Source organism: Pelobates fuscus, chromosome 4 (assembly GCF_036172605.1).
Source record: "Pelobates fuscus isolate aPelFus1 chromosome 4, aPelFus1.pri, whole genome shotgun sequence".
NCBI lineage: Eukaryota > Metazoa > Chordata > Amphibia > Anura > Pelobatidae > Pelobates > Pelobates fuscus.
The window spans coordinates 44,306,135-44,322,010 of record NC_086320.1 but is presented as its reverse complement, the minus strand read 5'-3'; positions in this window follow the sequence as shown (position 1 = coordinate 44,322,010).

Below are 15,876 nucleotides of genomic sequence, written 5' to 3'. Positions count from 1 at the left end.
TTCCTTCAACTTTTCATTTTATAAACAATTTGTTCAACAAGGTAACTTTCTTAATTTTCTACTCGGCTCTTAAAATAAACAATCAGCTAATAGCTGCTTTCTGCATCTTCCTTGCAATTCAGGAGTACACGAAGCAAATTTCTAGCCAACTTAAACATGTTTAATAACTCTCCACCCTTTGGATAAATTATAGAGGAGTGAATTACAACACCTCTTCCGCCTCTGATGAAAGACTATAGGTCAATATGTCTCAAAGTTCAACACTTCTGACATCTATGAGTGACTCCCTATTAATTTTTAGCCTTTCCACGGACACGTCTGCACTTCGCGGCTAAGGGCCTGCACAACTATCCACCCTGTGGTGGCAGTGGCTTTCCGCATGGGGGTGACTGCCCCCGCAAAATTATAGAGTTGCAAACATACAGCAACCTCTTTTCCGGCTCGATTAAAGGTTATGGGCCAATATGTCTGAAATTTAACCAGTACACTCACGTATCACTTATTGTATATTTCCTGGTCTCTCAGGAATTTCTATTAAATAGCTTATCCCCTTCCCAGGCAATATACAATGAAAACTAGTCACCAAGGGTCTCTATGGTCATGATAGGAAACCCTACCACTAGTGTAATACGTCCTTATTTTATATATTTCCTGGTCTCTCAGAGATTTTGCATATCCCTTTCCCAGAGCAATATATATAAACTATTACTAATAAGTTACAAAAGGCTACTTATAAGTAATACAGGATTTCAAATACAGGATAGAACTGCACAACAACTATTGGGTATGCTCCCCCTTCTCCGGACACGTATATTCATAGGATGGAAATATTAAAATCAGTTATATAGAGGGCTTCTAAAAGAATATAAATGTCAATCTGAGCCCATACACTTACTTTGTTAAAAATGCTAACTTGTTAAAATATTCTAACCAGACCAAATAGGACAACAAGGAATTATTTTACCATTTTTTCTGTTCATTTGTTACCACTTCCTGAACACATATCCTGTAATTCCTTAGTCCTGGATATGAAAGCTGAAAAACACTCCACAAATGGATTAGTTTAGGCAATTACATTTACAAAACAATGCATCCTTTACTATGCAGTTTATTTTCTCATACAGGACTACCCGCCCCCAACAAGGACAAATTCTCCCCCAGCTGTAGCTGAAAAGGATGGTCTCTTACATCACCAACCATACCCCAAACATGTGCTTCACTGTTTTGACTAGGATGTACACTACATGTTCACACAGCTGTTAAATAAAAAAGTGGTCTTTCCATCATGAGTCATAATCATATATATATATCCATACTAATATTCTATGTGTACGCTCACATAAATCTATTATTCGCTCAATCTGCTTTGCTAAACTTATCTTTTTCTTAACTACTAATTGAATCAGTTTAGTCCAAATGTCTTTTCAACTAAACAAATCCTTGAATGCCAAACAAATGTAAATTTGTACACAAACAAACAAGGTCAAGTAACCAGCAATAAAAATTTGGTGAACAGGTTTAGTGAAAAGTCTTTTCCTATGCAAATGGTACTAGGCCTCAACCCATTCACACCATGTGGTCAATGGTGGATTGAAACCCACATGGTCAGACAAAAAGTAAAATAGTTTTTTTTTTGTTTGTTTTTTTTTCTATATAAAAATGACCAAAGGTTGGTAAAACGTAACAGCAACACAATAATTCGTCACTATGTTCTACAACAAGAGATACCTTAAAAACAAATATCTAATCCCTATCTACTATCTGCATTCATTCCATTAAAACCAAATCATCATTCATTTATTCATTTGTATACAGACAATTTATTGTATGATTTAAGCAAAATGCATAACATTTATATTTTCCCCAATATTCAAGCATAACCCTGCTCGCAGCATATGTTGTGGTCGTGACTTAAATATGAATATTAATCTCTTAATACATAATAATTAAGCAATATGGAACAACATTAATATTTTTATAGTTCATGGTATTATGGTCGAATATGTGGATGGAAAATACACAAAACGTTGTCATATTAAATGTATATTTAATATAACTATAATAAATAAACAGATGCTAGCAGAATGTCAATTTACCACAATAATTATACAATACAATACTACACAAAACGCTATTGGTTGCTAAATGTTATACAAAACGCTATTACAATTGCTAAATGTTACAATGGATTCATATTACTTACAAGGCACCAGCCCTTTGGCTGGGGTTAAGTCAGAGCTGGTACTACATCTTAGGTTCAGTCAGGTACAGGCAAAGAGACAGAGTTTCTCCTAAATCTGGTTTTTATTCAGTGTAAGTAGGCTGGCCTGTGATGTCACTGCCAGAAGCACGTGTCTTCCGACACACTGCCCCTAGTGGTGCCTCCAAAGCATTACACTAAATATGCTTTCTTTATGATGTAAAGTCATTAATTAATAGATACCATTACACTAACGCTTCAACAAAACATTGAAGCAGATACTCAGGACGTTCACACACACCAGCCAAGACTGGGAACATTGGGAAGGGAATATTAGCCAGGATGGGACCCCTATCGTCCCATACGTACTGGAGTTCCGTGACCGTCTTTAGGAGTTGACTAAGTCCGTATGAGCGAACCTCCAGTTGGCACAGAACCGCCAGCGCACATGGTAAGATCAGGGCGCCAGGGACCATAGCTCTCAGGTAGGGCAGAAAGTTTTCATTTTAAAACTCGTTCGGAATGGCAAGCTAAAGGTGGCGTGGCAGGGCCCGTACCAAGTGGTGGAGCAGAAGTGCAACACCGCTTACGTGATCGGCCCTTGCTCTGGAGCAAGAGGGCAACGCATGCCCTACATGAACATGCTGAAGCCCTACCATGAGCGAGCAGAGGAGGTGGCAGTGATTTGAGTCCCTGCCTCTGAGCATATTGACAACTTTCCCCTACCAGACCTCCTAGGGGACAGGAGTCAATGAGGTGAGTAAGAGGAGGTCAAGCTGGGAGAACGGCTAAGCCCTCAGGAGCGTTCCCAGGTATGGCAGCTATTAAAGGAGAAGAAAGTAATCTTCTCCAATGTACCCGGGAACACCCCTTTGGTTTTTCACCGAGTAGAGACACCAGGTCAACTCCCATTGTGTCAGCCCCCATACCAAATCCCAGAATCGGTATGGAAGAATATGTGAAAGGAGATCCAGAAAATGCTGGCGGTTATTGAGTCCTCTGACAGCCCCTGGGCCTCCCCAGTAGTCCTTAAACCGAAACGGGGTGGTACGAACCGTTTCTGTGTGGACTACCGGAGGTTGAATGATAAGACTATGTCAGATGCCTATCCTATGCCTAGGATAGATGAGTTAATAGATCGAATGTCTATGGGCCAATACCTCACTACAATTGATCTTTGTAAGTGGTATTGGCAGATCCCCTTGGCCCCCGAAGCCATCCCTAAGTCTGCGTATGTCACCCCATTCAGTCATGCAGTTTGGGATGAAAAACGCTCCGGCTGCTTTCCAGCGGATGGTGGACCAGCTCCTGGATGTGATTCAAGACTATCCCTGTGCATATCTCAATGATATCGCCATCTTCAGCAGGAACACTTGACCCATATAGGAGCAGTCCTAGATAGGATCAGGGAAGCAGGCTTAACCCTTAAACCCAGCAAGTGCAATATAGGCATGGCTGAGGTACAGTACCCCTCGGTCACAGAGTGGGATGCGGTCAGCAGAAGCCTGAGCCCGCTAAGATTGAGGCAGTGGCCCAGTGGCCTACCCCCAGGATGAAAACACAGATGTTAGCCTTTCTTGGGATGGCATGGTATTATAGGAAGATTGTGCCCAACTATAGTGCCCTAGCCAAGCCCCTTACCGATCTTACCCGTAAGAACCTTCCCCGCCAAGTGGTCTGGGCCCCAGAGTGTGGCCTAGCAGTTAAAACAAGCTCTTGTAAATGCCCCTGTCTTGGCAGCTCCCAATCCAACTAAACATTTTCTCATTCATACAGACACATCTATGTTTGGATTGGGAGCCATACTGAGCAAAGTCTGGCCCGATGGCGGAGAACAACCCGTGGCTTACATCAGTCACAAGCTTTTACCTCAAGAAGTAACCTACACCACCATTGAGAAGGAATGCCTAGCTGTGGTGTGGGCCCTGGAAAAGTTATAACCATATATATGGACAGCCCTACACTTTGCTCACAGATCAAGGCTGGCTAAACAGGTTGGTGGAGGACAATGCCAGGCTGCTGAGCTTAAGTTTGGCACTGCAGCCTTTTGACTACCACTCCAGGAAACAAAACGGAAATGCTGACGGGTATTCCAGATAAACAGAACTTGAAAAATGATCTGTGAGCACCCCCGGACATCCCCAAGCTGATCCATTGAGGATCAGACTATGTATGCCAGCTTGTGGTTACGGGGAGCAGTGTAGTGGAATGGACACTTGCCAGATACATTTCATTCCCCCTTTGAGGCTGTCCGTATCCCCTATAGCAGAACTTCCACCTTTCGTGTGGTTCCTCTTTGGCCGTTCAGGAGGCTTCATCTGAACGGAATCCCTTTCGTCTCCCGAATGAGGACCATCCCTGTGCTCCATTAGAACATTGACACCAACTACTTAAGTGTGAAACCGCAAGGGAAACACTTATTAAGGGATTCCCATCAGCAGGAGCGACGTTCGGGATATATGAACTAACGAACAGGGAGAGCATTCGTATCCTGAAATAAAGAGATTGCCTTGTATAGTGTTCGCACAAGAACCCCATGAATGGAGACCGGCCCGAGCACCAATTTCCCTGAAACTGTTTTGTACTAGCACCTCGTGTCTGGCCGGTTGAAACTTTACCATTATGCCATTCCCGTTCTGCCAAACCGATATGAGTAATTCTTGGAAATGTTAGACACTTAGATTGGGGCTATTGTGGAATGTACCTTTCAGTGGGTTCTTGGGTATGGTTGATGTACTTTTGGGGTACAGGATATTTTGTTGGATTTTCTGTACCTGGGAGATAATTAAATTAGAGGAGTTTTCTCGGAAAATTATCTCTATATCTTAAAAGACCCTGCATTATTGTATGTGAACCCCCTTGCATGGGACTGGGCATAAAAGCCATGTATGTGCCTATGAACTTCAGTTGTACCCTGTCATCCAGTTGCTGGGGAGGAGGTGGGAGATCCTTTGACTATTTTTTCTTGTTCCTCATTGTACTTGGGTGTAATCAGCAGATGAGAGTTCCTGATAGGAACGCATCAAGGGAGATGTAGTCAACATCTGGAGTGCTAATGGTTGACTAACCTTCTCTGAAAATTGAACTGTCCAATATCTCATGTTAAAATGAAGATAGAGCACTAGCGGATTAACTCTCTTTGGCATTTCCTGTAACTCTCCATGCAGTTATTACATATCAACTGCACCTAGACCAATTCATTGAGATAAAGAGGCACATATGAATAAAGAAAATAAATCATATTTCTCTGTGACATAGGTGGGAGAAAAACAGATTTTAGCATTTGTTACATATTTTTCTACTGTTTGCAGCCAGGAAATTAAACTTTTGCTCTTATTCAGAGTTTACTCATTTTAAAGAACAGGTTGCCAGAGAGCTCTTTATATTGACCCTGTATGAATTTTTAAAAATGTACCATATATCTCCGTTGAGATACTTTTTTTTTTCTAGTGTAAACAATTTAGCTTTCCTAGGTTTCAATCAAAACTGTAATCTTCTATTGTAATAAAAATATTCTGTCTTTTATGCAATTTAGCAAGTTCTATGTTTCTTAAAAACTGTGGCCCAAAATATATCCTTATGTCCATATGTTATCAACTTACAAAAAAAATCATTCTTTTAAAATAATTGAAAAATGTGCTTTCTGAATACATCGTGTAGGTTTGGTAATGTTACTCCAGAACATGTTTCTGAAAGAATGTGGGCTCAGTCCTCAAATGTGAGCCACGAAACTTAAAACTTCTGACCACAGCTATAACCTAACAATATCACCTTCAACAAATCCTTATCTCACTGCATGCCAATTTATTCCTCTAGAAGCTCAATGGGTGTATAATGGGTGTCCCAGGTTTAGTGTTAGAATGGGGTCAGATTTACAATTAGAATGCCAGCCACCTCTCACTGGCATCATTCTCCCTCTAAATGCGACACCATTTTCATATTAAATATGATGCAGGATATCTCTGTCATCATCGCTATAAAGCCAATATGTGCTTTCATGGCTTTAATAATCACACAAGATGTAAACTATCAAACCAACATATATCCATAATAACACTGAGTGTTGTTTCAGTGTCAAGAATGATAAGGAATGCTTTATCTATGTTTATAAAGCAACAATGGCTCAGGCACAATGTCATTCAAATGTCACCATTCTATGACATATTGGCACCATTTGATGTTGCAAGACTCTGGGGTTATATATATACCCCAATGTCAAAGGATAGCACTGAAGGGGCTTCAAATAATATAAAAAAGTAAAACCTAGCTTTTATTCATAGATTGCCAGTAAAAATCGACATTTCAGTTCACCACTGAACTTTCATCAGAATAAAAAAAACAAAATAGCAGTAATCATGTAGAACACACTCTCGGGCTACTAGAGACCGCAATAGGGCACTAATCTCTTTTAGGTGCAAGTGTATATCCTATAACATACACTCAGGCTTGCTTTCATTTATTCATGTGTTGTCAAGAGTCCTATTATTTTGGCTTGTATTTTGACTATCCTGACCTCTCCAATCCTGACTTTGGCTTGTTTGCTCACTCTGTTGTTATTTTGTACTGTACTGTACTGCTTTGACTTCAGTTTGTTTCTTGACCATGCTGAATCATGCTGAATTGGGGAATGTGTACCCTCCTGACATTGACTTAGAATCATATTCAGGATTAAAATCAGATTTGTATTTGTTTAGTTAGTTAGTGATGTTATAAGAGGCATGTAAATATTAGGGCAAGTCATTATATTCACCCTAAAACATCCCAACATGTGTTAAGTATTTAGGAGATCTAAATGCAGCAGTATACACTGGTCCTAATGAAATTCTCAAGTATTTTATGATGTGTGTGTGTGAAGCTTTTCAAATAATCTTACTGCAAATTATGTCAGAAATTAATGATTAAATGTGCTGAAATGTGCCACACGAAAACAAAATTGTATTTTAACAGACCTAAACCGGAAATGGAAAACATGTAATTAGATAAAAATAAAAAACACAGGCTGCTGTTTCTAAAGGGAGACGACATAGTAGACAACAAAATCAATCTGAGCAAATTTTCTGTTTAAGCAACACATTGCCAAGTGCTCTCCGAAGGATTATCCTTTATACCTAGATGCCTCTTCAGTCTATTTGAAATACTGTTCATCACCGATAAACTAATTAAGAGACATGACCATAAAGACATTTTTCCTTTAAAAGAGGTCAATTAGTGAGAATAGATCTGTTCAAATCTTTTCAGAAGTTGTGTCATCATACATACTTAACAATGAAAGATCTGCCAATTTCAACTGAAAGATTTTCATTCACCTCAGTTGAGTCTATACCTAAATCTAATGCATTCTATCTAAGCATATTATTAAGGAAGGATATTATTAAAAGAGCAAACAACACAACCAAAAGATGGTCATCGATGTCTAATCAATATAATGGCAAAAAAACAACAACCCACAAATAGCAACTCTAGTGACATCTAAAATGCTATTAAGATAAACTGAGTACTCCAGTCCTCTTATTAAATCTTTTGCTAGATTTAATAATAATGAGGTTCATAAAAATTAGATGAGCTACGTCTTTCACCCAGACATTGAACCGATCCACACAGGGAAAACAACAATACCTGTCACATCCACAAATGTACCATTATATACAAGTTGTACAACTTGATGCAGATTTAGATTTTTACAACATTCTTCCCCACTTTTTTCACATATTTAGATTTTTGCCACCTTAACATAAAAAAGCACACGATTAGCAATATTAATCAACACTGAAGACATAATCTTCTTTATAATAAATCTGAATCAATATAAAACTGCTGGAGACAGAGGGTGACCATAACACAACGATCAATTAACTCTCTTAGTACTTGCAAAAATATTGCTCAAGTCAGTCACTTCCCCATGTGCAAAAGCAAAATCAATTTAATTTCGCCAGATGATCTGACATTTATTTAGCTGAATTTTATCTACTTACTACATTTACAAAGCACAACAACATATATTGTAATCCGTATATGATAAAGCTGTATCATATTATTTATTTATTTTTATTGCTTTTCTATTTAAGAGTCTGCATGAGCATGTTTTTACCCAATCCCATTTTTGGTATGACTTCTGATGCTGGAATAACCCTTCGGCAAAATATAATAATAACATAGGATCATTGCATTGCTTTAATTTATACACGTTGTCAAGACCCCTAGAAAAATATATGATAATGCACAGTACATCATAGACATGCCAATATTCTTCAAACTACCTATTGCACACAAGATAGCTATTGAGTAGTACAATGCACAATTTCTATGTGAAGGATTTCACTAAACGTATTATACTTGGCAGCACATTTTAACCTGAACTTGTGAAAAATGTTAATTATGTAAAAACCAAGATCAGAAATGTAGCTTCTATATAATTGTATAAAATCTTATCTTAAGATCACAAGCAATCCTTCTAACAATATTTATTGCCAGCGGTGCATCCTGAAAACAATAATTGCCTCCCTTATGTAATGAGATAGAAATCTCTACAGATGAAATAATTACATTATGCATCATATTTTATCAAAGGGGAGGAAATTTCAGGATACCAATGCCTCGATTGTGCAAAATGTATTAAAAAAAACAATAAAACATCCTGTCATTCTGTTCTTAAGCATGGATTTCTTTTATTAATGGAGCAGCAGAGTATGAATTAAATAAAGTGCAAGGGTTTTTTTTGTGTGTGTGTTTTGCATATTCTCATGTCTTCAAAATGATCTTCATGTCATAAATATATCCTTATATATTCCAAATACAAAAGTTTAATGCAGATATTGGCTATGCTTTTAGAATTTTGGAACCACTAAAGAGGTACACAGGTAGAATTCTATATTCAAATTATTATTATTATTATTATTTTTTTTTTTTGCTAAATTGGTAATTGCAGAAAATTAACAAACACATTTTTTAGGCAAAATAGTAAATCTGACAGTTTCAAATTCATTATGTTTTCCTCAATCATTTATTTTAACCAAACATTTGCAGATTCCTTATCAATTGTTTTCAAGTCTTATTTTTGAAAATAAACCTTAAAATATAACTTTTTTCAAGAAACATAGCGTCCTGATTTTTTTCTTAAAAAAAAAAAAGTTATGTGCTTCTTTAACCCCTTAAGGACCAAACTTCTGGAATAAAAGGGAATCATGACATGTCACACGTCATGTGTCCTTAAGGGGTTAAAGAGTTAGTGTCTTGTTTACTAATTTTGAGAGAAAGTACAGTAAAGGGAACCATATCTTTGCTAAATATTTCCCGTATTGTTAATTTTTATTTAATTTCCAGTTTGAAATTGCATTTGTCAGGATCGGGACAGGGATCCAACACGCAGAGTACAAACAGGTGGTAGGTACGTATACCGGACCTTAGAATGGCCGGACTTAACGTAAGGAGTAAGTAGCGAATGGTCTAGGAACAAGCCGAGGTCGAGGGAACGAGAGGACAGGTAAGCGAGAGACAAGCCGAGTCAAAGGGTAACAGAGATAAACAGGGTAGTACAAACAAGCCGGGTCAGAACCAAAGAGACAACTAGAATACAAGAGCACTGAGTGACTAGACAGGCTAGAACCACGACAGGGCAGATGCCGAAAGCCTTACTTTATACCTTGATTCTAGAGGGTAATCACGCCCCCGACGAGTCCTGATTAGTGCTCGGGACTTGACTGACAGGTCGACCCGGGTTGGCGTCATGACGTCGACTACTGAGCGTCGCGTCATATAAGGAAGAGGATCCCTCGCGGTCGGCTTGTAAATGGCCGAGAGAACCGCGAGGAACGGAAGAAACAACCCCTCTGGGAGGATAAACGTCTAAGTCTCTCACCTCCTCTGAGGTAGAGACTACAGGTACCCTGACAGTACCCCCCCTCTCAGAAACGCCCACCGGGCGGAAGGAACCGGGACGAGATGGAAAACGGGAGTGAAAAGCCCTGCGGAGGCGAGGAGCATGTACATCCTCCTGAGGTACCCAAGTCCTCTCCTCAGGACCATATCCCTTCCAGTCAATAAGATATTGTAACTTCCCCCGGGAGATTCGAGAATCGATGATGGAGTTGATTTCATACTCCTCCTGACCCTCAACCTGAACAGAGCGAGGAGAGGATATAGTGGAGGAAAATCTGTTACAGACTAGCGGTTTCAGTAAAGAAACATGAAAGGAGTTAGGAATGCGTAAGGCAGCTGGAAGAGCTAGGCGATACGCAACTGGGTTAATTCGAGACAGAACCCTGTAAGGGCCAATGTAACGAGGAGCGAATTTCATAGAAGGAACCTTCAAACGAATGTTTCTAGTACTCAACCATACCCTATCACCTGGAACAAAAACCGGAGCCGCCCTTCTGTGCTTATCAGCGTGTTTTTTGAACAACATGGAATTATGTAGGAGAATTTGTCGAGTCTGATCCCACAACTTCCTCAAATTGGCAACATGAACATCAACCGACGGTACCCCTTGGGAAGGAGAAACCGAGGGAAGAATGGAAGGATGAAAGCCATAATTCATGAAGAAGGGACTGGAACGAGTAGAATCACAAACGAGATTATTGTGTGCAAACTCCGCCCAAGGAATCAAACCGACCCAATCGTCCTGGTGTTCAGAAACAAAACAACGCAAATATTGTTCAATCTTTTGATTGGTACGTTCAGCAGCTCCGTTAGACTGAGGGTGATAGGCAGAAGAAAAATTCAATTTGATGCCTAGTTGAGAACAGAAGGATCTCCAAAAACGTGAAACAAATTGGGAACCTCTATCGGAAACAATTTCGGAAGGTATCCCATGTAAGCGAAAAATCTCTCTCGCGAATATCTCCGTCAATTCAGGAGAAGTCGGGAGTTTAGTTAAGGGCACGAAATGAGCCATCTTAGTAAACCTATCAACCACCGTGAGGATCACAGTCTGTTTTTTAGAAACAGGCAAATCTACAATGAAGTCCATAGCCAAACAGGACCATGGTCTCTCTGGAATGTTCAAGGGATGTAACAACCCACATGGAAGCGTATGAGGTTGCTTAGTCTTCATACAGACCTCACATGCTCCGATGAAATCCCTAATATCCTTCCGTAAAGAAGGCCACCAGAAATCTTTAGAGATCAAGGAACATGTCTTGCGAATACCCGGATGCCCAGCCGCCTTACTGTTGTGAAAACACTGTAAGAGTTCCAGTTGGAGTTCAGGAGGAACGAAATGCCTTGCCCCAGGAGTCTGTCTAGGCGCCAGATGCTGCAACTTCATGATCTGACCAAGCAACGGAGAGTGAATCTTAAGACTCGTGTTGGCGATAATATTGCACCTGGGTACTATAGAAGACAAAACCGGCTCAGATATCGCAGAAGGTTCATATTGTCGAGACAAAGCATCGGCTTTAGAATTCTTAGAACCAGGTCTATAAGTGAGCACGTAATTGAAATGCGTGAGGAATAAAGACCAACGAGCTTGCCTGGAGGACAAGCGCTTGGCCTCCCCAATATAGGACAGGTTCTTGTGGTCTGTCAAAATAGTAACAGGATGTAAGGTGCCCTCCAATAAATGTCTCCACTCCTTTAAAGCCATGATAACTGCTAGTAGTTCCCTGTCACCAATGTCATATCTGCTCTCAGGGCCTGATAGTTTCTTGGAAAAAAAACCACATGGATGTAAGGGCTTATCCACACCTAACCTTTGGGACAGGATAGCACCTATACCTGTCTCTGAGGCGTCTACCTCGAGTAGGAAAGGCAGAGTCGTATCAGGGTGAACTAAAATTGGTGCAGAAGCAAACAGTTCCTTTAGTGTTTTGAAGGCAAGAAGGGCTTCAGTAGACCAGTTCTTAGTGTCAGCCCCCTGTCTGGTCATATTGGTAATAGGAGCTATAATTGAAGAGTAACCCTTAATGAAGCGCCTATAATAGTTGGAGAATCCAATAAACCTCTGAATGGCCTTGAGGCCCCTGGGTAAAGGCCAATCCAAAATGGACTGGAGCTTATCCGGGTCCGTCTTAAACCCTTCCCCAGAAATCACATAACCAAGAAAGTTTATCTGGGATTGGTCAAAGCTGCATTTCTCCAATTTGCAGTACAGGCCATGTTGAAGAAGCTTGCGCAATACCCTTCTGACTTGTCTGTGGTGAGTCTCAATCTCTCTAGAGTGTATAAGTATATCATCCAGATATACAATAACGCAGTCATGTTGAAATTCCCTAAGAACTTCATTGATCAGGTCCTGAAATACTGCCGGTGCATTACAGAAGCCAAAAGGCATTACTGTGTATTCATAGTGCCCATAACGGGTATTGAACGCCGTCATCCACTCGTGTCCCTGCTGAATTCTCACCAAGTTATACGCCCCTCTGAGATCTAACTTGGTGAAAATCTTGGAGCCTTTTAGACGATCAAAGAGCTCGGTAATCAAAGGAATTGGGTAGGCATTTCTAATGGTTATTTTGTTCAAACCTCGATAATCAATGCAAGGTCTTAGTGTACCATCCTTCTTTTTAACAAAAAAAAAACCCAGCCCCGGCAGGAGAGGAGGATCTCCTAATGAATCCTTTTTCAAGGTTCTCATGAATATACTCCTCTAAGACTAAGTTCTCTTTAGTGGACAAAGGATATACATTACCCCTGGGGGGCATAGTACCAGGTAGTAGATTAATCTTCCAATCAAAAGACCTGTGTGGAGGTAAAGTATCAGCATTCTTTTTGTCAAATGCTGCCTTTAAATCCAGGTACAGGGGCGGTATTTGTACCTCTGTAGAGTAGGTAGAATTAATCGGTGTGTTAACTGCGCAAAGCGGTGACACTGTCCGTAAGCACCTGTCCTGACAACCCTGACCCCATGAGATTATCTCCCCTAATTCCCAATCAATAATAGGGTTATGTTTTTTTAACCAAGGGTACCCCAGGACTATGGGAACAGAAGGAGAAGAAATAAGCAATAAAGATATGTCTTCCTCGTGTAAGATACCAACAGTTAATTTAACGGGTATGGTTTCACGGAAAATAACAGGCTCAACTAAAGGTCTACCATCTATGGCCTCAACGGCCAAGGGTGTCTCCCTTAACTGGGATGGGATAGCGTGTTTGGTAACAAAAACTTGGTCGATAAAGCTCTCAGCAGCTCCGGAATCTATCAATGCCATAGTTTCTAGTACTCCCTTCTCCCAAGTTAAAGAAACGGGTAGCAGAAGCCTGTGATCTTTATAATTAAGATTAGAGGACAAAATAGAAACACCCAAGGCCTGTCCTCTAGAGAAACTTAGGTGCGAGCGTTTCCCGAGCGATTAGGACAATTTAGGCGTAAATGACCTCTGACTCCACAGTACATACACAACCCCTCCCTTCTCCTGTACTGTCTCTCCTCTTCTGAGAGGCGAGTATTGCCTATCTGCATAGGTTCTGGAAAAAGTGAGGTTGTGGATTCAGAACTTTGAAATGAAGGAGCTAGTTTAAAGGAAGGTCTACGGTTTCTCTCTCGAGTGTTCTGCCTCTCTCTTAAACGTTCGTCAATGCGAGAAATAAAAGAAATTAAATCCTCCAAATTTTCAGGAAGCTCTCTAGTAGCAACCTCGTCAAGGATTATGTCTGATAACCCGTTTAAAAATACATCTATATAACCTGTTCATTCCACTTAACCTCTGCCGCCAAGGACCTGAACTCTAGTGCATAATCCACAAGTGTTCGGTTTTCTTGTCTAAGGCGCAACAGTAATCTAGCTGCATTGACCTTTCTACCTGGAGGGTCAAAAGTTCTTCTGAAAGCAGCTACAAAGGCATTATAATTACATACTAACGGATTATCATTTTCCCACAATGGATTGGCCCATCTCAAAGCTTTCTCAACAAGTAATGTGATAATAAATCCAACCTTCGCCCTATCTGTAGGATAGGAGCGGGGTTGTAATTCGAAATGGATACCTATTTGGTTTAAGAAACCACGACACTTCTCTGGAGAACCACCATAACGTACAGGTGGAGTGATACGGGAAGAAGCACCTACAGTGGCTACCTCTAGACCTGAACTCACAGGAGAGATAGAAGTATTACGCATCTCCTCTGGTTGATTACCAGAATGAGATAGTAACGCCTGTAGTGCTAGAGCCATCTGGTCCATTCTGTGATCCATGGCGTCGAACCTAGAGTCAGAAGGACCAACCTGAGTGTTTGTACCTGCAGGATCCATTGGCCCTGTCGTAATGTCAGGATCGGGACAGGGATCCAACACGCAGAGTACAAACAGGTGGTAGGTACGTATACCGGACCTTAGAATGGCCGGACTTAACGTAAGGAGTAAGTAGAGAATGGTCTAGGAACAAGCCGAGGTCGAGGGAACGAGAGGACAGGTAAGCGAGAGACAAGCCGAGTCAAAGGGTAACAGAGATAAACAGGGTAGTACAAACAAGCCGGGTCAGAACCAAAGAGACAACTAGAATACAAGAGCACTGAGTGACTAGACAGGCTAGAACCACGACAGGGCAATGAGCAGATGCCGAAAGCCTTACTTTATACCTTGATTCTAGAGGGTAATCACGCCCCCGACGAGTCCTGATTAGTGCTCGGGACTTGACTGACAGGTCGACCCGGGTTGGCGTCATGACGTCGACTACTGAACGTCGCGTCATATAAGGAAGTGGATCCCTCGCGGTCGGCTTGTAAATGGCCGAGAGAACCGCGAGGAACGGAAGAAACAACCCCTCTGGGAGGATAAACGTCTAAGTCTCTCACCTGCTCTGAGGTAGAGACTACAGGTACCCTGACAGCATTAAAGCAATAATTAAAAAACAAACTCATGACTACATTCTAAATTAAATTAAAAGGCTAAATTCTATAGCTTACGAAACCAGCTATTATCTTTCTTTCATCGTATGAGCTAATGAGGGTCTCAAAATATAAAAGAATAAAAATATACTATAGTTCTCTTCAAACCAATAGGCAATATGGCACATGAGCATCCACATAAAGAGAATAAATAAAAAAGAATCAAATATATCAAAGCTAAATATACTGAAAAACTGCTGCCTCTCAGATGAAGGAGAATGCTGAATCTATCCCAAGGCATCTCTTCTTGAATAGGTCAAAGGTAGAAAAACAAGAGACTATAAAGTCTAGTCAGCGGCCAATTTTTTTTCTCAGACGCTTCTGTGATGCGCTGTTAGCAAGAGCTCAAATAAATCAATATTTTAAAATCCATAGACAGAGTTTTTTTGTAGTGAAAGGGTGGTCACTTAGTGCCAAGTTCTGAAATAGCTAAATCTTAAGCATAGATCACATAGGATGAGAACACAATAGTATAAATGAAATGTAAGCTGGAATTTGAAACTAAGTATCATAGGAAATTTGTCAATAAAGAATATTAAAAAAAATATATAGAAATGCAACGTGGTTAACATTAGATCTCTAAATCTCTAGTTTATCTGTGTACAGGTTTAGGTTGTATTTAAAGGGACTGTAGGCGTTATAGCCATTTCATCATAAATAATTAGTTATAATGAATGGAGTCCTCTGTCTCTCTTCCTCCATACACTGTTAAACTATGTTTGAGCAGTTATGTATAAAATAAGAGTCCCTGGCCAAAATCAGTATGGCCCCCACTGGAAATATAACTATGGCAGACATTAAACTCTTCTTTCTTGTCATACCAATTCATAGAAACATAGACACATAGAATGTGACGGC